We start from the raw sequence: 22,235 nt of genomic DNA, 5'->3' as shown, positions 1-22,235 counted from the left end.
ATGAGAGACCTGAAGAGAGACATTCCCTAGAGGCAATCAAGTCACAGGAAACTTTTGCAGATGTTTCCAGGTCAGGCCCAGAGAGTGCTTGCTGTTAATGTGCATCACCCACAGTTCTGTGCCACAGGTTGGCAGGCTGGGAGGAAGGTCTCTGCTCCTGGCCTCTCTGGAGGGCTTAGGGGAAACCGAAAGAACAGGAAGTCTGCCCTGAAAGCAACTTAATTGCTCTGGCCTACATTTTACTCAGGTGTTGAGTTAGGTGCAGAAACCTGTTGCGATATCACCTCAAACAAGGGCAGAAACCCCAGGCTGAGCTCGTGGTGTTCTGCAGAGAGGAGCATCTTTCCATGGAAACTTGTTACTGGGAGGGTCTGAGAAGGTATGCCCTAAAACCCAGTTATTTATTATCACACGAGAAGGCTGAGTTTCCTTGCCAAGGATTTTAAATCAATAAATGTATAGCAAAAGAGAGAGAAAAGAAATAGAGAGGGAGAAAAAAGAGACAAAAAAGAGAGAAAAAAATCTTTAGATTGGTTGAAAATGCAGAATGTACTTCACACTTTTAAGCCCACAGACACAGAGGAATGCTGAAAGCATTTCCAATGCTGTGTTTTACTGCGTTGAACAGTGAAACTAATTCTGCAGATGATTCCTGTTTTTCTCTGACGAGGCCTCTGACGCGTCATTGCCTGGCACCCGAGGCCTGCGCGGGTGCCCTCAGCCTTGACTTTGCACTGTCCTTGTCGCCAGTGGGCCTCCCGCTCGCCTGCTCCCTGGCTCACCTCACCTCGCACAAGCCCTAGTTAGGACTGTGTCTGGACAGATGTCGCCTTCCACTCACTCAAATGAACTGTGGGGGAGCAAGCAGAGCCTGGTGAAGCTGAGCCCTCGGGGGTTCCAGCGGAGCGAGTGAATTACTCCTGTCTCAGTTCATTATAATGAGTAATAAAGAGATACTTACGTGTGCTTTTCGGTAAATTATTCATCTTGTGCACTGAAGAACCAGGGCAGTAATGCGTGAGCGGGAGCCCTGGTGCATCTAGGTTCCTATAAATACTCGATCTAAAGCACTCCGGTAGACCCGTCTCCTCCCCTCATTAAGGGCTGAAGTAGTCGGGAATCTTGTAAAGAAATGGCTTAAATCAGGCACTTCTACCTCCCTCTTGGCTCTGTGTGCAGCTCCAGTAAAGCTGAAGATGTTTATAGCATATTTGTTATTTTATTGTAGCTTGGAAGTCACTTGAGGCCACCTGAGGAGCTCAGCAGGACCTCCACTTTGCTTTATGCACCATCCTCAGGAGGTAATTAGGAGAGTGAGAATTGTTTCCAAACCAGTAAACCTCCTCTAGGACCCTCCACCCACCGAGTTCACCATGGCCCCGGCCCCTCTAACAGCAGACCAATGCCTCCGAGAGAAGCGCGCTTCCCTTGGGTCTGCATGCTTCCTACTGGATGTCACTGTCGCTGTTATTTGTTCATGTTTCAGATGAAACAAACCGAGACATCCTGAAAACCATCACCAAGAGTTTCACCACCTATATGCCAGGATAAGTAATCGCGGAGAATTAGGGAGTCTGGGGCCTTCGATGTCACTCCTTTAAGAAACACGAGATTTTGCTTTTTCTAGGCATTCACTTGATAAGTTTTAGAAAATAGCCCAGCCGGGTGTGGCTCAGCGGTTGAGCGTCGGCCTAGGATCCAGAGATCGGGGTTCGATTCCCGGTCAGGGCACATGCCCGGGTTGTGGGCTTGATCAATGGCTCTCTCATCATTGATGTTTCTATCTCTCTCTCTCCCTCTCCTTTCCTCTCTCTGAAATCAATAAAGATATATTTTAAAAAAAAAGTCCTAATTATCGTTTGTCTTGGTGACACTCGTAATCATTCCTGCCTGTTAAAAATAAGGTTAATGTTATTAACCTTAAGTGTTACATTTTACACAAGCAGTTGTCTTTCTCTCCCTACAGGTAATAGGTGCATTTATAATGTCCAAAGATTGAGCACCTGAATTAATCTGAAATATAATTAAAAATAAATATAATTAAAAATAAAAAGAAAATTGTAGAACACATATACTTATGTAAGCAGGGATTTAAGTTTTTTTCCTTAGGCTTCTTTCTCCTAGACCTTTGCACCCTACACTCCCCTTGATCCTAGACTGAAGCAATTAAGCAGCTATGAACAATGGGTTAAGATATCACCTTATCGAGACATCCCCAGGCAACCAAGATCAAAGAAGTGAAACTATCACCTTATTGAGACATTTCCAGGTGAAGAAAATCAAAAGAATGAAGTCCAGGACTGCAGTAGCTGCATTCATTCCATTCCCAGCCTCAGTTTGCCCCAAATAACCCGATCCCTCAGGCCACTCCTTAAGACAGGTTTTGGATGCTCGTATGCTCCCGGTCTTCTTGGCTGGCCGGCCTTCTCAGTAAACGCCTTGTATGATTCAACCCTGCCTCTGTTGAATTGGGTACAGCCCCAAGCAGCCCCAAGCCCCACCGGGGTTTCCGGGTGACAGTTACACTGAAACAGTTTGTTATATTACACCTTTGGCTTGTCCTTAGCAAACATGGAGAAGGCTCAGAACTGAGGCTCATAAAACAAAACAAACAAAACAAAACATGAGACTGGATGATGCTGATGATGATGATGATGGTCATGATAAAGGTGAAACAGTGGAGCATATAGGGAGCAACAGACCAAAGAGAGATGGGAGTGGGTGGGGCATCCGACCTCCCTGAATACTACTTGAATGTTCTCAGAACCAAGGGTAGAAAGCAACCAACCTGAGAAAAGTGCTGGAGGAGACAATACAAAGCCATCAAGTAAACAAGACTTATGAGCCCCATTCCTGCTCTGGGGGAGGCAAGGGACAAAGAGAGGGGTCCTGTGGTAAAGGAGGAACCACATCCTGCTGTGGCCATGGGACATTGGCATGTACGCTTCAGGCAAGAAGGGACAATTGTTTCTAAATATTTAGAACTCTACAGGGAAACTTTTTCCATCCATATTTTCTCACCTTGGGATGGCTTATCAAAACAGCCATCTTAAATGTTCCCAGAAGCAGGGTTGGGGTCAGAAACTGAACCGTAACTGGACAGTAAATAGTAACGAGACTGTGAGAGTGCTGGTCTCTGCAATTCTGTGAAGCTTCACTTTACCTCCCTCTCTCTCTCCCCGACTAACAATTTATCTGTGCTACTTAAGTTCTACCCTTTTCCAATTGACTGGTATTATGAAAATCTGTATCGCATGCATACAGGCCGTATGAGGGTGAAGAGACCGCTTCGAAGTGTGCCGATAAAGCAGACAAGCTCTGACAAAGCGAGATAATAAACCAGGCCAGGAGGGCTTCCCTTGAAGGAGTCTAATTAAGAACAAAGGCAGATGTGCATTAACATTCTCCTGAAGGCCTCACATTCACCTCTGAAAACATTTTATTGTTGTAAATACAAAAGACAAACCTTCGTGTCAGAGCTAAGAGGGGGAACAAGGCAGAGGCAGAGAGAGCTGGAGAGGTTTGTAATTTTGCTGTGGGTGGAAGGACTGTCTAGGGAAGGAAATTCAAAAGCATCTGAAACAGGAAGCATTTAAATGTGCAGGAAGCTAAGCCAGGCCCAACAGATGGCCTGGGAGGGGACCTGGCATCCCCATTCAAGGCTGGGCTTTTTTGGCAGGGGGATAGCCCCAGGGAATAATCAGATTTATTTGGTTTTGTATGTTTTAAATAGAAAATAGGCCAGTTTAAGTTGCTGACCTCATCATAAAGAGAAAAAGTCTCCCTAAATCTATGAGTACATTCCAAGAGACCCAAGATGGGGTATCCCTTGTCTTATAAAATTAAATTAATTTCAAAGACATCTTTTGGTAATATCAAGGGATGATAATGGTGCTTTTTATTAAAGTTTATTAGATTCTTAAAATCATGATACTTCTGAGTAAAAATTATTGCTTTACATAAATGATCCAGGAAGCGTATGAAAAGTGTATTAAGCCAACAAAGAGTTCATTCTGATGTGGAGCAGGTGGGCTTTTGGAAACCTATTCTGAGTTGTAATGCACCTCCCTAATGCCACCCACTGGTGCCAGCTCTTCCTCTTGTCAAACAAATGAATCTAGTTGGATCTCTCCATGGTAAACCTTCTTAAAGACGAAGGAAATTATTTTATTCACTCCAAGTTGTCTCAACTTGAAGTTAAGCTTTTCCACTTAAAATCTTTATATAAGCTACTCTTCAGATGTCAGATCCTATGTGAGGTTAGAAGGAACACCCTCCAAGAAGAGAGGCCAGACCTGAAAGGTGAGTCCCATTAGGAAGCAAATAGAAGGTAGAGTTAGGTGATTTGGTCCTCGCCATGCCTAGAAATATGACAGCACATGCGTGTGCTTTACACTAATGTTCTACATACACACACACATACATACATATAAATAATTTATACCTCTAGTCACACCCTCACCCCACCCTACGATATTTAGTTGTGTAGTTAAGTACATTCTATATAAAAGGGATGCTTAAACACTTCAATTTAACAATGTATTGAAGGTTATAGCCACAGCAATTATGCAAGAAAATTATATACAAGGCATCCAGTTTGAGAAGGAAGAAATAAAACTATCTCTCTGCAAATGACATGATCATGTATATAGAAAATTCTAAGGAATCCACTAACAAATTATTAGAATCAATAAACAAGTTTAGCCAGATTTTAGAATAAAGCATCAATATAGAAAAAAGTTACATTTCTATACACTAGCAATAAAATTACTAAAATAAAATTAAGAAGACAATTCTATTTACATTAGCACCAAAAATAAAATAGGTTAAACTAAATTTAGGAAAAGCAATATAAAACATACTACTCTATAAACTAAAATGTTGTTAAACAAATTAAAGAAGACTTAAATACATATAAAGACATCTAATATTCATGAATCAAAAGACTGAATGTTGTTAGGATGTCAATATTTCCCAATTTGATCTACAGATTCAATTAAATCCCTTTAAAATTTCCAGCTAATTTATTTGCAGGAATTGGCAAACCAATCCTTAAATTCATGTGGAAATTCAAGGGACCCCAAATAGCCAAACAATCTTGAACAAAGGAGAAAAAAGTTAAAGGATTCACTCTTTTCAATTTCAAAACTTACTACAAAGCTATGGTAATCAAGGCAGTATAGTATTGGCATAAAGATGAATATTCAGACAATGGACTGGAACTGAGAATTTGGAAATAAACTCTCAACATCCACAGCTGATTGAGTTTTGACAAGAATGCCAAGACGCTGAATGAGGAAAGAACGGTGTTTCCAACAATGATTCTGGAACAAAGGGATACGCACACGCAGCTGAATAAAGCTGGGCCTCCACCTCACGCCAGACACAAAAATCAACTCAAAATGGATCAAAGACCTCTGCGGCTCCCCAGAAGGTTAAGCACGAGTGACCGTCTGACCCAGCAGTTCCACCAGGCGCGTACCCGAGAGATGGAAACATCTGTCCATGCAGAACCTCGTACATGATTGCCCCTGTAGCGTGCAAGCATGGAGAAAAGGTAGGAACAACTGCAATGTCCATTAAATGCGATACAGCGCAATATTATTTAGCCGTAAAAGCGGGTGAAGTCCTGATACATGCTTTTAAGTGGATGGACTTTGCTGCCCGGCCAGCTTGGCTCAGTGGTTGAGCATCGACCTATGATCCAGGAGGCTGCAGTTCTACTCGCCTGTCAGGGCACATGCTCCGTCCCCAGCAGGGGGAGCGCAGGAGGCCCCCTCAATGACCCTCTCTCATTGTTGTTTCTATCTCTCTCTCTCTCCCTTCCTCTCTCTGAAATAAATAAAAATATATTCAAAAGTAAATAAATAAATGGATGAACTTTGAAAACATGATGCTAAGTGAAAAGGCCAGTCTCAAAAGACCACCTACTGTATGACTTAATTTATATGAAATGCCCAGAATAAGCAAATCTATAGACACAGAAAACTGTTTATTAGTTGCCTAGGGTTGAGAGGTGAGGTTGGGGGAAAGGGGGGCTGACTGATAATAGTTACGGTGTTCATTCAAGGCAATAACATTTTTTCTGAAATTGACTGTGTACATAATTGCACAATCCTGTGAACATACTAAAAGCATTAAAGTGTACATTTTAAATGGGCGACTTGCATGGTGTATAAACTATTTCAATAAAGCTATTATTAAAAGGGGGAGCATGCTAAAGCCATGAATGAGGCTATTACTGAAAGGAATCCTCGTTGCTGTCTTAATTTGGTCTTTACTTCAGCAGAATTCATGCTATGACTATGAACTTGTGTCTTAGTTGATATTTATCCCAGGAAACTGCTTGGGAAGCAGGGGTGGCCGGTGATGTGCATCCAAAGAAAGATTTCTTTTAGAATATATAGCAGTCGAGAGAATGTGTCCTCAATTTCCAGTTCTTCCAACTTTTCATTTCCTTTGTGAATTCCAAATGCTTTATAAAACATGTGTACTTGGGAGTGTGCTCGGTCTGAAAGCTGTGCGGCTGTGAGGAATGTGGGCCACTCGGGCTAACCCCTGGAGCTGCATGGCCATGGCTAAGCCGCTGCTCCGTGGACCCTCCTCTCACGGGGCCCCTTCGGGCTCTAAGGGCCCGCATCCCGGCCAGCACCCGCTTCAGCGTGGGCCTCCCTCCTTAACCCGCATCCTCCCAGGTAACCGTGTTTTAGTAATGATCTTCCCTGGCCGATTATCACCATTGCCTCGTGAAAAAGACTGATACTAAGGGATAGAATTTCCTCCCCCAAAAAGAAAGAAACAAACCCCTTGGGGAGGTAGGTGCTGAGCCACATCCTACCATGTAAGCCACTGCACCCTTTGCCCACAAATACAGGCCTGGCCCGCCTCTCTCAGAGACAGAGAGAAAAACCGCAGGTCAGGACCTTACAGGGACAAGGGCCCTGGCTCCAGGCGCAGTCAGGGGAGAAGAGGCGCGATCAGGGAGCGGGGCAGCCGCCGCCTCGCCACCGCGGCTGTAATTGAAACCATCCCTCACTCTCAAATGCTAATTTTGAAATTTTCCAAGGAATTATTTTACTTAGTGTCAACAATACAGATCGCCCTGTTGATAAGCTCTTTGTATTCCAGGCGAGAAACTGGTCAGTGTCTGCTCTGGGGGCCTATTAGCCGGACCCTGCTTGAAGCACCCTGGCAGTGTGCCTGGCGTCACTGATGTATGGACGAGCCACCCCACCCGGGGACCCTGCCACGTTCCCCCCCGGGCTGCTCTGCTTCCCCTCTCCCTGCCCAGCTGTGGCTTCTGCTCTTGGGCAGGCGTCCAGGCCCGGCTGGCGTTCAGGGAAGCTGCTGAGCATCTCTTCGACTACCAGGACTCCGTCGGCCAGGGAAGCCTGGCATCCGTGAGTCCTCCCCAAGCCTGAGAACAAGGCCACCAGAAGACAGTGAGGCCAAATGATTGCCTATTATGTTTTGATGCTGAAGGACTTGCCCCCAAAATCTCATTTTCTGCTGGTGCTTCCTACCTAGGCTGACAGGGTCACTGACAGAGAGACTGCAAGACACAGTGGCTCGTGGGACCCAGAGGAAGGGGCCACGAGGGCAAAGAACTCCACGACTCCTTTATGGTTTAGAACCTGTCGTCTTTTTATTTTTTATTTTTTATTATTATTATTTTAAATATGTCTATTGATTTCAAAGAGAGGAAGGGAGAGGGAGAGAGATAGAAACATAATTGATGAGAAAGTCATTGATCGGCTGCCTCCTGCACGCCCCCTACTGGGGATCGAGCCCACAACCTGGGCATGTGCCCTGACCAGGAATGGAACTGCCACCTTCTGGGTCCTAGGTAGATGCTTAACCGCTGAGCCACGCCAGACAAGAACATGTCATCTTTTTTTTTTTTTTTTAATTATTTTTTAAAATTTGTAAGGTTAAAAAAAGGCCAGCCTCTTAAAAACACTTGCTAAAAGAGGTGGACTCTGAGTCAAGAGAAAGCAATCAGCTTTGAGATCCTAGTGAAGCACCTGCCTGTGGAGAAAGCATGTTTGCGGCCAAGGCCTGCCTGTGCAGTTGCTCAGAGAGCCACAAGGAGGTGCTAAGGAGGGGATCGGCCTTCCCTCCAGAGAGCAACCAGGATGAAAGGGGATTCTCTGGGCCGGGGCCTATGGAGCGGACCTAAATCAGCTGCAGGTAAAAGTTGGTAACTCCCCAGTAAGGTCTTCTTCCATTATCAACACAGCACGTGATAGACATTAATTTCTGTCCTAAAGATGGATGAGCAGACCTGGTTCACGCTGTGCCCTAGAGGGGCCAGTCTTCCACGTTCCAGGATGACACCACCCTGGGGAACCTTCCCCCAGGACAGGCTGGGAGCAGAGCAAGAGTGTGTTCCAGGTCACAAAGCTGAGGGAGCCTCAAACTCCTTTATTCTTGTTCGGAATATGATATTCTTATCAGTTCCATAGGCAACTTAGACCTAAGCAGTTGAAGGAGTTTTCATTCACATTATACTTTGCTTTAGTGGGGTATTGAATGACTGGTAAGAAAAAATAAAAGGTGGCAGGTATGATGTTTTCTTAGAAAAACATCTGTTGGTTTGATTATTTAAGCCTTAAGATAGTCCGTATCTCCCCAAACACAGCTTTCGTAGTGGAAAAAGGAGATGGTTTAGAGTCCCAAAACCTGGCATCAGGTTCAGGCCCTGCTTCTACCAACCAGGCGTATGACTTTGGGTAAATAAATAACTTCTCAGAACCTCAACTTCTTTATCTTTAAAAGTGTGATGACTCCATCTTGGAGATGGGGTGAGTATAAAAGGAGGAGTTGGCACAAAGGGTTTGTAAAGCACAGCTTGTAACCTCCTGCCACGCTCCCTCCACCTTCGGGAAGGAGAGCGGGTCCCTCAGTGACAGCAGACACACTCGTGCCACTCACGGGTCAGCTTAACGAGCTGCCTTTGTGGAAAGACGGAGCAGATCTCTGAGGGGCCCTGGGCAGGTGCCTTTGGGCTAGTCACGCTGTCTGAAAGGATGGGATTGTATTATGTGGTGTCTAAGATTCCTCTCGGCTCTAACAGCCTGATTCTAAGTACCATTTATAGATTCTTCATAATTTTTCCTCCCTGACTTGTCCTTTTCTGAATGTTCCTCTTCATTTGTGTACTAACATCAAACCTCTGTAATATTCCACTATTCTATTTCCATCAACTTAAGTAGCAAACAACATAAAGCTGTTTATCTCTATTTTTAAAAATCACTTTTGAAAATAGATGTGTTCAGCCGCTATGGAATGCAGGGCAGTAACCTATAAACTGCGAGATTAAAAATAAAGAACTTAACATATGCGTCCTTAGCGAAAACATAAACTAGTAGAGGAGGCCAGCTGTTCAATACTGATGATAGTAACAACCGAGCTACCTACCGGCACCGTCTAAGTACTTAGCCAGATACCACCTTCAGGTCTTCACCTGCATTCTCTCAACATTCGTGCCAGAGGTAGCTTTATTCCCCTTTTACAGATTAGTAAACTGAGTCCCAGAAAGGTCAGACGTGTTGCCCCAGGTCACATAGTTAGTAAGTGGTGGAGGTAGTTTGACTCTAAAGCTCATGATTTTATTTCTAATTCATGTCACATCTCATGTTTTGAATATAAACCAGAATGTATGGACACACAAGAATATAAAGCCACTTCCATAGGATTACATTTCTTCCTTGGCTTCTAAGGGTTTTACATTTTTCTACCTCAGTAGAAAATAAAAGTGCCTAATCCTATTATGAAAATAAAGACTATCCTTCTAAAACCAGTGGATTCATTAACTCAACAAATATGTCTTGACTGCCTACTATGCACAGGGAATCGTCAGTGAAAAAAGGGCCAAGTCAGTGCTTGTGAAGATTTGCTGTTGGTATGTATTTTATCAAAAATCAACCAACAGACAGACAAATAAATAACTTTATGGTCACTCATAGGATGATGAATGTCTCCCCCAGGTGGACTTTTTTCACTTGAAATTCTCATTTGTCTTAAAGCTACAGAAAAAAAAAAAATAACAGTTTGAATTCAAGACTGGTGCAACTATTAGATATTTAAGAGCCATAGTCTCCCTGAGACATAATACAGCTCTCTCTTATTAATCTATGTTAAACTAGCAAAATATAATGAAATCATCTTCATAATCGTTGTGTTTATAGGCGGTCGAATTTGAATTTTATCTTGGCATTAATCTCCAAACCGGATTAAATTACCTATTGTCAATGGAACTTTTAAATGAGTTATTTTGGATTAGACTTGCTCCCAGAAAACACTCATAATGAGGTTTCCCCCTGCCCCCCACCCCCACCCATAGTCCAGTGGAGCTGATGAGACCCAGATTCTCCTTCTCAGGTTCTGTGGTCATTGAAATGCTCCTAAATGCTTCTGAACGGTGTCAGTCTTCGCTGAATTCAGAAACTCACAGAACATTGCTGCCTGGTTTTTTTTTGACAGACCTTTAAAATTAGTCCACTTTGAGAGATTTGTTTGGTTTCCCGAGTTCTTTGAAGATGAATCAGAAACCTTCTTTATCGGATGTAAAGTCTAGGCTTCAGCTCTTTCGAAGCTACATTTCCCCAGTGCTGTGGCCTTTCATGGCACACGCGGCCCTGATCCCCTGGTTTGGAGTCTCTGCTCCCTGTGGTGTGAGTTTCTCTTAGACACACTGCAGGGAACCGCAAAGAAGACGGATGTTTCCAAGCGAAATGCAGCAACCATCCTGGCCGGGAAGGAAACATTAATTACATTTTTGAAGGCGTTCTAATTGGATTTTCCTTCTCTCTTTTTTTGATAGTTATTCTAGCTATAGAGTTAACATACTCCCAACATCTTTTATTCATTCAGTTTGTAAAAAGGAAGAAAAAAAAAGATTTATTTGTAATTATCAGAAATAAACAGTTCCAGCAAAACAAACACAAAGGAGCAGAACCTGGCTGGGATCCCACCTCGTTAAAGATGCAAATTAGGAGCAGACCATTGAAATGGGAAGTCTCGCTAATCCTTTCTCAGCGATGTAAAGCATTGAATCAGCCCGGGGTTCAATGACATCCGCGGTGTGGAACCGGGTTTCCTACAAGGGATCCCACAAGGAGCAGCGACTTCTTCTGGGCCGGTCCTTGTTCTGGTGGCTGTTTGTTCTGAGCCACGGGCATGAGGCCTGCCCGCGGTCCTTTCACTGTCACCCACTTTGGTTGGGGCCCGTGTGTGACCTCACCCCAGACCTTCTGGTCTGTTTCCAGTTGGTCGGGGTCAGGCTGTCCTTCAGGTGGGGCCCCGGCTTCCCTGAAGCAGATGCATGTGGATCATCAATCCTAACTCAGGATGCACGACCTGCCTTTGGGGACAGTGACAATTCCAAATACAACAGCACTGGAAATGAAGGCGGGGGTCGCGATGACTTGCTCTGAAAAGCGGGGCTTTAACAGTGACAGGGCCTCCTGGGCCCTGACGTGCTGAGTCGCTGGGTGTCTGAGCCACCCTCACCGACAAAAGAACTGCGGCGATGGGAAGGCCGTGGTGTGTGGCCTGTCGAGACTGACTCCACGGTACCTCGCAAATGCTGGACGCTGGTAAACAAACATCTCTCACCCCTCAGACCCCTGCTCCAACTGCGAAGTGTTTCCAAAGCACCAAACTCCTTATGCAAACAGTTTCTGTTTGTGCCAGAGCATGAATTCTCTAGAACAAAAAGGTCGACAGTTCCTACTATTCCAGTTCCTTTGATACTGAAAACAGTCCAGAAGGAGTATTTCTTGTTCCAGTTCTCCAGTGTCCCAAGAAGGTGGCTCAAGCTATTTATCCCAACTTTCTAAGCCTGTTAGGAGTGTATTCCATGCTCTCGTTGTGATGTTCTGAAGGCCTTAGTCTGGACACATCGCCCACAAGCCCATTAGTAATGTTTCTTTCCCATGGAAAACCCATTTTCAGGAGAAACACCCCTTGAAGGAGCTCAGAGTCAACCGGCCGTGGTGCTGACAGTCAGACCCTAAGCAGAGCCGCTTAGTGCTCTGCACAACATGGATCCATTTGGATGTCCGAGTATTTCTAATACTACTCAGCTATCCCCAAGGCATTTCTCACTAGTGGAAGCCTACATTTCAATCTCAACAGTCATAGAAGTATTGTAGGGTTTGGGGGCAGAAACTGTAACTAATTCTATTTAAATAGGATCTACTCTAAATGTTGCAGGCTCTGGATAAACACTAAGCAACAGAAAGAATGGCAATCCCCTTAGAAAATCACTTTACTGTCTCATATGTATCACTGTTAGGAACTTTTCTTCCTCACTTTGCGACTGAATTTTTCTTGATTTAGCTTGATCCCATTAAGGACCGTTTTGCTGCACTAAACATTACGTTGATTTGAATGGTCAGCTAAAGGCTTGGACTTCATTTCCCAGTCTGTGTAGTTTTTAGAAAATGCTCTGCCGTAAGCTACATACATAGATTTTTTTTTTCATCTAGATAGCAAGAAGTGTTGTAGCATTGATTTGCATTTGAGATTCCTGACACTAATCCTATGTTCTTCTACAAAACTTAAACTACAGCCTTTCTTCAGCACAGAAAATTAATTTTTCTATTTCTTTTTTTATTCCTAGTCTTTCCTTTTTAATCTCTCAAATACTCAGGGAATTAAAAGCTGAACTCATATTTAAATGAGTTTCTCCCATGTTAATCTCACCATTTTATGTCATCTCATAGTGTTTTCCATCTGAAAGCAACTCTCCTGTTTGTCACAAAATCAACTTCTAAATTGAAGTACTAAGCGCCAAGTATTTAGCAAGTGATTTGGTTCTTGTAATATCTCCAGTCTAATTTACATCAGTCACTTTCTCCTGCATGTAACTGCTCCCATTCTCTATGAAAAGGAGAGGGCTAGACTTTTTAAAGTTAAATGTTTGATATAAAACAGATACTGTGCTAATTTGCTTTGCAAATTGAGCTCTCTGTGATTTAATGTGTAATGCATCCAAGATACCTTAAAAATCTACAGATAACTTGCTGTGCCTTTCATGCACAGTCAGCTAGCCGTTCTGGTTTTCACTCCTCCCAGCTTGGAAATGATGACTCTACCTTGTATTTCCTCGGTAGAAGGGCAGTTTGTGAAGATTCCTAAGAAAAGGTTGAAAATGTTACCCTTTTGGGATAAAGAACATATATAATTATTATTATTGCCTTTCTGTTGAGGAATCATACGATTATTTTTCCATGATTCTTGTGAAAACCTAAACTTAGAAATAACCTTCAGTCAGTAAAGACACAAAGTAAACTTTTCTACAAAAAAAAAAATGAATGGGCGAGCAGGCTGTTTGTTTCTCAAGCTCTTTGACCACGTAGGAAATGACGAGAGGAGGGGGGACAAGACCACTGGCCTGGTGGCTGAAACCCAGTCCTGAGTTAGCCACAAACTCGATGTGGGTCCTTGAGAAACTAAAGAGCTTTTCTGGGCCTCAGTTATCCCATCTGAAAGATCAGGGCATTAGATGGAATGATCTCCAAGACCTTTTTAAATTAGAGGCTATGATTTCAAATTTGTCTTTTTAACCCCTTTCCAGGAACAAAACTATATTCAGCGCAGCCTGACAGTAATGATGGTGTCACTATTTTTGATGGATGTGGTACTGGATAACCTTCCATTAAGTAGAACCAGACTGCATTTTCAGCAAAAAAGCATATTGTCTAATAGATTTGAAATGTAAAAAAGAGCCCTTTTCTGTCTTTTTGAGAAACGAAGTGTTAGTAATCGAGTTGCCTGTTCTCTGAGATCCTGAGATTTCCCGTGGATTATACGCAGCATGTAATAGACCCTAACGCTGCTCTTGCAGGCTGTAAAGTAGGTCTCCACAATTATTTTTTAATACAATTGCAGGCCTGTTTTCAGAACATGCAAAGAAAGCATTTGATAAAGTCACTTAAGTTGTGAAAAGCAATCTGACCGTTTTGCTGGGATTTTCACTGGGTTTGTGGAGAGATTTCCTCCCTGTTCCCTCCTGGACTGGAAACGAGGAGCTTATGAAGAGCAGAGATTGTTTGGGTGGTTGTTTGGCTGACTGACAGTTCCAATTCCACAGCTAAGAGCAATGGTGTTGTTCTGAGTATCAGGGCAAAGGCTCTCTGTGTGCTAATAACACTGGGATTCTAGGACCCATTCCCAGCTAAGGCATCAAGAGAGAAAACGCACGCGGCCTTCCTGTTTGTTGATTCAAAAGTAGGCTTGGAGTCAGGGGTGGCTCAGAAGAAAACTTGCTTAGCTGTAATTTTGACTGAGATGGATCAATGCGATAAAATAATGTTTAATAAGCAGACTCTGGAGGGAAGTAAGGAGGTGGCATGCATCATGAAAAGTAGAATTTCTCAGGATTTGAGAGCAGTCCCTGGAGTCAGAACATCTGCCTTCACACCCAGCTCAGTCATGGACTTACCTATGAGATTTTGTGCGAGAGGTTGAACCTTAAAAGAATTTTTTGTCTCATGAGGGAAGCTATATAAATTATACCAACGGATTGGGGCATTCTCTTCTGCCAAGCTAAATTGATAGAGAAGTTAAGAGGAAATTCAATTGTGTGGAGGACCTTCCGTTAACATTTGCTGGGAAAAGTTATGGGCGTGTCCATATCTAATGCTGAAAAGAAAGTCTTGCCCTATAACATGTGGCAGGTGTGTAAGCAACAGCAGCAATTTAAGCAGATTTCATGGCCTTTACGTATAACACCACTGGATACATCGGCCTAGGCTCAGCGTATCAATCAAAAAGTAAGGGGCAACTTCGCAGAAGCCAGTGGTTCTCCAACTTCAGTATGCGTCAGAATCACTGGGGGGCCTTTTGGAGCAAGATTGCTGGGCCCCACTTCCAGTCTCTGGATCAATAGCACTGAAGTGGGGCCAGGGGACAAGCATATCTAACAAGGTCCCAGGTAATGCCAATACTGCTGCTAGGACAGGTGCATTTTGAGGCACAGTGGTTTACAAATGCGTTGAAATCTCCTAGGGTTTATAGTATAGTAACATCACCATAGAAAGGTGTCGGAGGAAAGTTAAGAGAAAGCTCATTGCTTGGAAAGATTGGCTTGCCTCATCCTTTCCAAATACCCGTGCTTGAGGCCGAGAGGAGGAGACATGGTGTGGTTAGTGTGCCAAGCCTTTCTTCTACCCCTTTGCTGCCAATGCATGCATCTCCTCAACCATTCATTTAAACATTATGCATGCATGGCATGTTCAGTGTGTGTGTGTGTGTGTGTAAGGGCTAGATTCTGGGTTAGAGCATAGAAGAAGAGAGACCAGGCCATGCCATTGGGGTGATGATAGTCTAGATGCACCTCAAGCCTCACCAGAAGGATTCTGAACTATGATGCAGAACTTGGCTGGGAAACAACTGTTAGCTTAAAGGGAAATGACACGAGACCCCCTGTAGAAAAGTGCGTTTGCATAAAAACAACACGGGGAAGGGGCATTGCAGACCTTTCAGGTTGATTGTCTGTCTTAGAGCACTGGTAAGATCAAACATCTACACAGGCTCACCAGGCAGCAGACACTGATCTATGCATGAATCGGTTTAGCCTCGTAACAACCCTATGAGCAATGTGTGGTCAGAATCCCCAGCCAGATAGAAAGAAACTGAGGCACAAACAGTTTTTCTTTACAGTCAGGATTACTTTAATGCTGGACAATATCTATTTAATAAAAGCATCTGGACATATGAAATATGAATGAACGGATAAATGATGGACCAGTGTGCCTTCCATGGTGAGAAGGTATTTTGCTCAGGGATAATGCCTCCTGGTCTTCCCTTCTGCAGGCGGAGCTGCCAGTGAGCCTGCTGGAGGCCCTCGGGGCCAATTTAAAACTAGGTGAAGGTCCTAGTGGAAACGGTCTGCTGATTTTCACAGGATTCTGCTAGTCCTCTTTGCAGCTGTGTCAATCTCTGTGCTATTTCTCCTAGCAACTAACTCCATTTCCTTTCCCAGCAGGACAGCCTCTAAAGTGTCACAGAGCTTACATAGGGGCATTTTTAAAATGTAGGATAACAGTTATTGAGTGTCTCCTAACACATCTGGGCTGGCCCGGCCATCTCAGCAACAACACCTGGGACACTCCCAAGGGCCATTTCAAGCAGTTGTGCCAATAACTCGTAGTTTTCCATCCTGTTAGCCAATCAGAGGCTTTAAATGAAGAATAAAGGCGCCTGTCCATCCAGCATCATCACCAAGTCGGATGAGCATCTGATTATTTTCGTGATTTAAATGTTCACCTACTCAGCATGAGAAGGAAAGCAAATCTGAAACTGACTCTCCTCTTTCTCCCCCAGATCCATGCTTGTTCTTGTGACCAGCCTGGGGTGCTCTTGGCAGATTGGGCCAAGGACTCTAACCTCCAGTTGATGGTATTGATAGATGTGAGGGTGTTGATTAAGGGACATGATATGGCAAAGCACCCTCTGCTTGCGACCTAGTGTTTGCAGAGTCATAAGCTTGCAGAACACGCGCTTCAATCAGCTGGCTGTGCAAGAATTCAATCAGCCTTAATCTAACACAATGCAGCACCTGCTCCCCGGCTGATTTCTAGTGTTTTTCAATCAAAAGCAGCAGAAGAAAAGCATCATCTACTGCAAGCGATCTTAGCAGACCTGCAAATTCAGGAACCTGAAGTTCAGTAGGATGCTCAGGCTCAGGGCTTGCTCTTCTCTCTCCCGTTGAGGTGCTACAGAGGGAGGGAGCTTTGCTTGGAAAGAAAGTAGAGAAGGTTGGGCATGTCCAGCACTCCAATTGCTCCCTATAAAATGAGTGCAGTAATTAGGTGCTGGCAATTAGCACTCATTGCTATTCGGTGGTTGCATTTATAGGAACAGCCACATTTTGGGGGCTCGGCTGGTTTTCCTCGAGGCTACAGCATGGAGCACAGAGGAAAAATAGACTAGTAAAGCTGTGTTAGAAAGGGCCTGACCCTGTTACCCCCCAATCAGGCTCAGACCCAGAGCCAGCTGGCCTCTCTGCTGGAAAATTAATAAACCATTTGCACAGGGAGATGCTCTCAGAGCTGCAGAAAAGAAAGGAGAGAAACATGGTCCCTCCTGCATGTGAAGCCTCCTGAAGGCAGGGACGGGTAAGTCCTGTATGCAGCTTCATCCCAGGTGGCGAGAACGGCTGCCGGCTCACAGTAGGCGCCCCATAAGCTTGCTGACTGAGTAATTGCACAAAGCAAACGCCACCAATATTTCTGTGCCAAGATGCCTTCTATCACTCAGGCTCATACCAAAAATTAAAATTAAAAAAAAGAAAAAAAATCATTAACCATCACATTGACTCGGACCACGGATCAACCTTTTGCATTCACTTTCAAGGTCCCACCGAGTGGAAATAATATACATTTCTGAAAGCAGACGTTTACTAACCATGGAACCTGTGCTTTGTAATTCAAACCCTGAACTTGACAGTGCAAGTCATAATATTTGACTTGAGACAGAAAATCTGTGACTCTTGCGAGGAAGGGAGAATTTGGTGTCGCTGGGGAGTGTGTCCTGGCCCCGGCACTTTGCCCAGAAGGATTATTTTACAGCAGGCTGCATTCTCAACTAATTATCTTCAAAAGAGCTGGACTACTGGATAAACTTTATCTTAATGCACAGTACAAGAGCAAATAAAGATAATTAAACTTTGATTTCAGACTAGGCTGACAGGGGGAAAGGGTGGGGAGAATGTTAAAAATAGAAGGCAGAGGGAGGCAACCAAGGAGTAAAACCCCTCCTCAGGACCAAAAAAGCGTCACTTATTGTTCATATTCTACAACTTATTTTGATAAATTTGTATTCCAATCCAATTACTTTAGTTTACTTCGGGGAACCCTAATTGATTCCGCTGGCTCCCTAAATAATTTAAGACAAAGCATAAAAAAAATAACCTCTTGATTTCATCAGAAACATGCAGCTAACAGAGTTGGCACCTAAACTTCCTGTGGGCAAAAGTAACAACCTCCTCCAAACAAAGACTATACACAGAGAGAAAGACTCAGCTGAGAGGTGATGAAACCGCACTTCATGGAAAGTGCTATGAAGCGTTATTGCCAAATGAGAAATCTGTAAATTACCTGGGTGAGCAATCAGCTCCCGATTATAATTGCCAATTTGAGAAAATGTCACCAAAAATTAAGCAACATCAAATAATCCATTTGAGGACATGGAGTGGTGACAGGCCACTACCTTCTCCTTCTTGCTAAGGTTTACTATAATTTGTTTGTATTTTCCTTGAGAAATTGAAATTGCATTTTCTCTTATTGGGCTAGAAATAATTAAGGGCCTGCAGGGAGGGAGACAGACACATCTGAAGAGCAGTGTCTGAGTGATTTGGTTTCAGCAGGAAGCAGGAGTCATATGAGCCTGGCTGGAAATTGTTTTGACCCAATAATAGGAATCCTAAATCCAAACAACAAAGTCCACATTGCAGTTGACTCATTACTCTGGCTTATCCTACCAGGTGAGTTTTTTTGAGCTAGCCTACAAACTCAGATCACTGTAGAAAGGTTGCTAGAGTTTGTTCCTAGGTTTCATCTTGTTCCCAGGACTTCTCAGTGCTCTGCCACATGTCCTGATGGGTCCTGGAGAGGTCATTTAAACTCCTGGGAGTTCAGCTTCCCTCTCAAATAGAATAAGATTCCTCTCATGTCTTAAAATCAATATATTTTTCTATAAATATTTAATGAACACCTGCTACATGCCAGATACAGTGTTAAGTAAAAAATATATAAAATTAGACCCAAAACTGCATGCTAGATACTGCTAATAGTTTCCCAGTAGTTCCCTTTCTCTGTTACCAAGAGACTCTTGCTATTGCTCAAGGGGCCATTTGCCCACCCACAACACTGTCTTCCTAGACATTCTTGCATCCAGAGATGACAATGCCACTCAATTCTGTTCAATGAGAAACAGAAAGGAGTTGGCCAAGGAATACTGGCATTTTTACTGAATTTATCTAACTTTTATATAAACTTTATTTTCCAGATATGAATGTGGCCACTCTCCCCTTCCTTCCTTATGTTTGTTCTGGTCTAGACTGAAAATGAAGGTTGGATTTGGAGCGGGAATCTCGAGACCAGAAAATGATAAGCCTTAGAATAAAAACCACAGACTCCAGGTGGCAGAGGGAAGACAAAGACAGTGCCAGGAGCGTCAACGACATAAAGCAGCTCTCCCCAGCTCTGTGGAGCACACCTTCAAAATCCTTTATGGAGAAGAATCATCGCCTGCTTGGTTCCTCCACTTGACTCAGATTTTCTTACTTGCAGCCAAACACAACCTAGACTGAAAGAGTTCGTCTGCACCCCGACATGCTGAAGGGATTACAGATACATACACAAGTCAACTAAAGAAATGTGATGAAGGTGAGGAAAGATACAGGGGGAAAAGAAAGATTGAGAGAGATGAAAAGAGAAAGAGATGGAAATGCAGACTGGTTTTTGAAGCACATCGCCTCCGAACTTGGCCTGTCTTTTTGGGAGTGATGGCCAAGAGGACCTTCCTGAGACATAATATGCAGCGTGATCCATACAGGCTGAACGGCCTGGTCAATAAGAGAGGAGCAAAGACCTGGCGTGTTCTAGGCAAATAAAGACATAAGTCAATAAGCCACATTGAAACTGCAGGCCTGAGTCCCACTACGAAACCACGCGTTTCGGTGTTCCGTGGCCGGGGAGCTGGGAGGAAAGAGGGAAGTGTGTTCAAGAGCTTCGATAGCACACTGAGAAGCCAGTGCTTCATTTTGAAGGACATCATGAAATGCTAAAGGATTTCCACGAGAGGGCTGGAAAACTTCATTAGTAGAATCTAGGTTTCATTGCTACATGGGGAAAAGCACTTGGCAGATGAGTGTGCACAGTATATTTAATCAGTAACACACAGGATGGACAAGCTAGGAGAACCTGACCTAGGAGCTTCTTGATCGAGGTGACCTCACTAAGCACATGCATCGGTTTTTTCTCCTTCCCGAAACCCCAGTAAAGTAATGTAAACAAAATAAATAAAAGGAGTCACAGAACAGCCAAGAGAATAGGAGAGGGGTCATTAGCAGATAGGAAATTTCCACATAGTCTTGAAAGTACAGAGAAAGATGAACATAAAAATAGAAGTAGCTACCCCTCAAGAGAGCCCTAACAGAGGTGTGAGCGCGTCCACAGACTCCAGGGTTGGCTTGGGATTGAGGGGATGGAGGGCAGGGAGTGGGGCTGCAAACAGGAAGAATGTGGGTACCCACAAAGCAATCGTGCTATTTTGTGCCCCTAGCCTTTCCTTTATATCCCTGCACATAAGGAACACAAGCAGCCCAGTAGTAACACAGGCAGCCCAGTAGTAACACAGGCAATTGGCTTTCCTTTCATAAAATTAAACAAACCGCCATGGAGTTTGCCATATCCTGGCATTTGGGGATACCTAACACTCAAGGTCAGTTTCATACCTGCATTAACAAGTGCACAACCTGCTGGGAAATAAGCTTAATCACACACAGCACCCAGGCCTTTGGGTTTCATGGATGAAACCGAATGTGAAGTAGGAAGAAACTCACACTAGTTATATTACAATATCAGTTCAGTTCTCCTTAAACATGTATATCCAGTTAAGTGTATGTGACATTTGTAAAATGAAAACCAGTCCCATAAAAAGCATAAGCTGCGCTAAACAAAGAGAATTGGCCTCAGAAGAAGAAACAGGGAACAGATGAGAAAGTATTTTTAAATGCCTCTAATTTACATTCTTAGTGATTTAAAATTTAAGATACTGAACTAAAATAAAATAAAAATATGATGCTATGAAAAAGCAATAATCAGAAACAAATAGCAAGCCCATGAGAATTAAAAGTACTATTATATTAAAATAAAATTATAGGGTATGAGATGAAGTTGAGGGAACCTCTCAGGACACAGAGCAAAGGCGGGTGTGAGGAGGCCGTCGCTGAGGTGGGTAAGAGCGTGGAGTGTGGAGACCGATTACAGTTCCGAACACTGCCCATCACTTAACAACACAGACCTGGAACATTCTCTTTATCTCTTGAGTCTCAGTTACCAACTACCTTTGGAGATTGTTGTAAAGATGAATAACATAATATCAGTAGTTTAGTTAGAAGAGTTTCTGTCATATAGAAAACACTACAAAACTTACACACACGTACACACACACACAGACATGGTCAACCGAAGAAGCCCAACATTGTAGAATTAGAGAAGGGAGAAAGCAGAGAAGAGGAAATGATTGAAGAACTAATGAAAGAAAATTTCTCCCCCCAAATTAATTGGCTGGCTGAGGAACAGGATGGGCTGGAAAAGGGCACACACATAGATACATCCTGTAAGTGAAAGGTCAGAACACCAAGAGTCAAGCAACATCCCGAGGGCTTCTAATGAAAAATAAATAGTGTATTTGCCTGCCCACCTGCTTAGGTCCTCTGTAAAGAGTCAATCGTCAGGGTTGAACAGAATTTTTCTTACCTTGACTCCTGGGTGAAAGATGCTAAATGTGGAAAAATGATTTTAAATCTAAATTTCTATATGCAATGAAAGGGAAAGATCAGATGTACAGTCAAGGACACGTATTTCCCGAGGAAGGTACTTGAGTATGTGCTGAAGCCAAATTAGGGTTGAAACAAAGACAGTCTCTCTGGACCTATTTTTTTCATCAGTTGATGCTCTAATCTGAAGGTCTGTCATTTTAAGGGAAATAGTCAAGTGAAACAGTAGCCTTTGAGGCAAGGTGGGTAGGGGGGAGATTAACCAAAGAATGTATACGCACGTTTGCATAGGCCATGGACAGATAAGTGTGGCGAAGGCCTGGGGGCGTGCAGGTGAGGGGATCGGTGGGCGGAAAACAGGGGACATTTGTAACACTTTCAACAATAATGATAAATTAAAAACAACAACAACCAAATAAAGTAACCCCTAGAAGTAAAACAGAATAAAAAGGATGACTGACGCCGTATGAAAGAACTGGTGCGATCAAACTAGGAACTAAAGGAAATAAGTCCTAAATGAGCAGCAGGATGACAGGCCTGTCCAGCAGTTGGGCAAATAAGCACCAGAAGCCAGTGGGAACCACAAGTGCTTTTAAGAAGAGCAAATGTGTAAAGAGGGGATACATGGTGATGGAAGGAGGCTTGGCTTAGGATGATAAACACACAATATAATATACAGATGGAAACCTGTATACTTTTATTGACCAGTCACCCCAAT

General features: G+C 43.5%; 1 protein-coding gene across 6 annotated transcripts in view; it reads right to left on the bottom strand.

Moving 5' to 3' along the window:
* OPCML (opioid binding protein/cell adhesion molecule like) overlaps positions 1 to 22,235 on the bottom strand; it is a 1,023,398-nt gene that overhangs the window by 214,607 nt on the left and 786,556 nt on the right. The gene's annotated exons all lie outside the window — the stretch shown is intronic.

The sequence above is a fragment of the Miniopterus schreibersii genome (genome assembly GCF_964146895.1).
Source record: "Miniopterus schreibersii genome assembly, chromosome: 20".
NCBI classification, from domain to species: domain Eukaryota; kingdom Metazoa; phylum Chordata; class Mammalia; order Chiroptera; family Miniopteridae; genus Miniopterus; species Miniopterus schreibersii.
The sequence above is the reverse complement of the archived record's forward strand: the minus strand, read 5'-3'. Positions and strand labels throughout refer to the sequence as shown.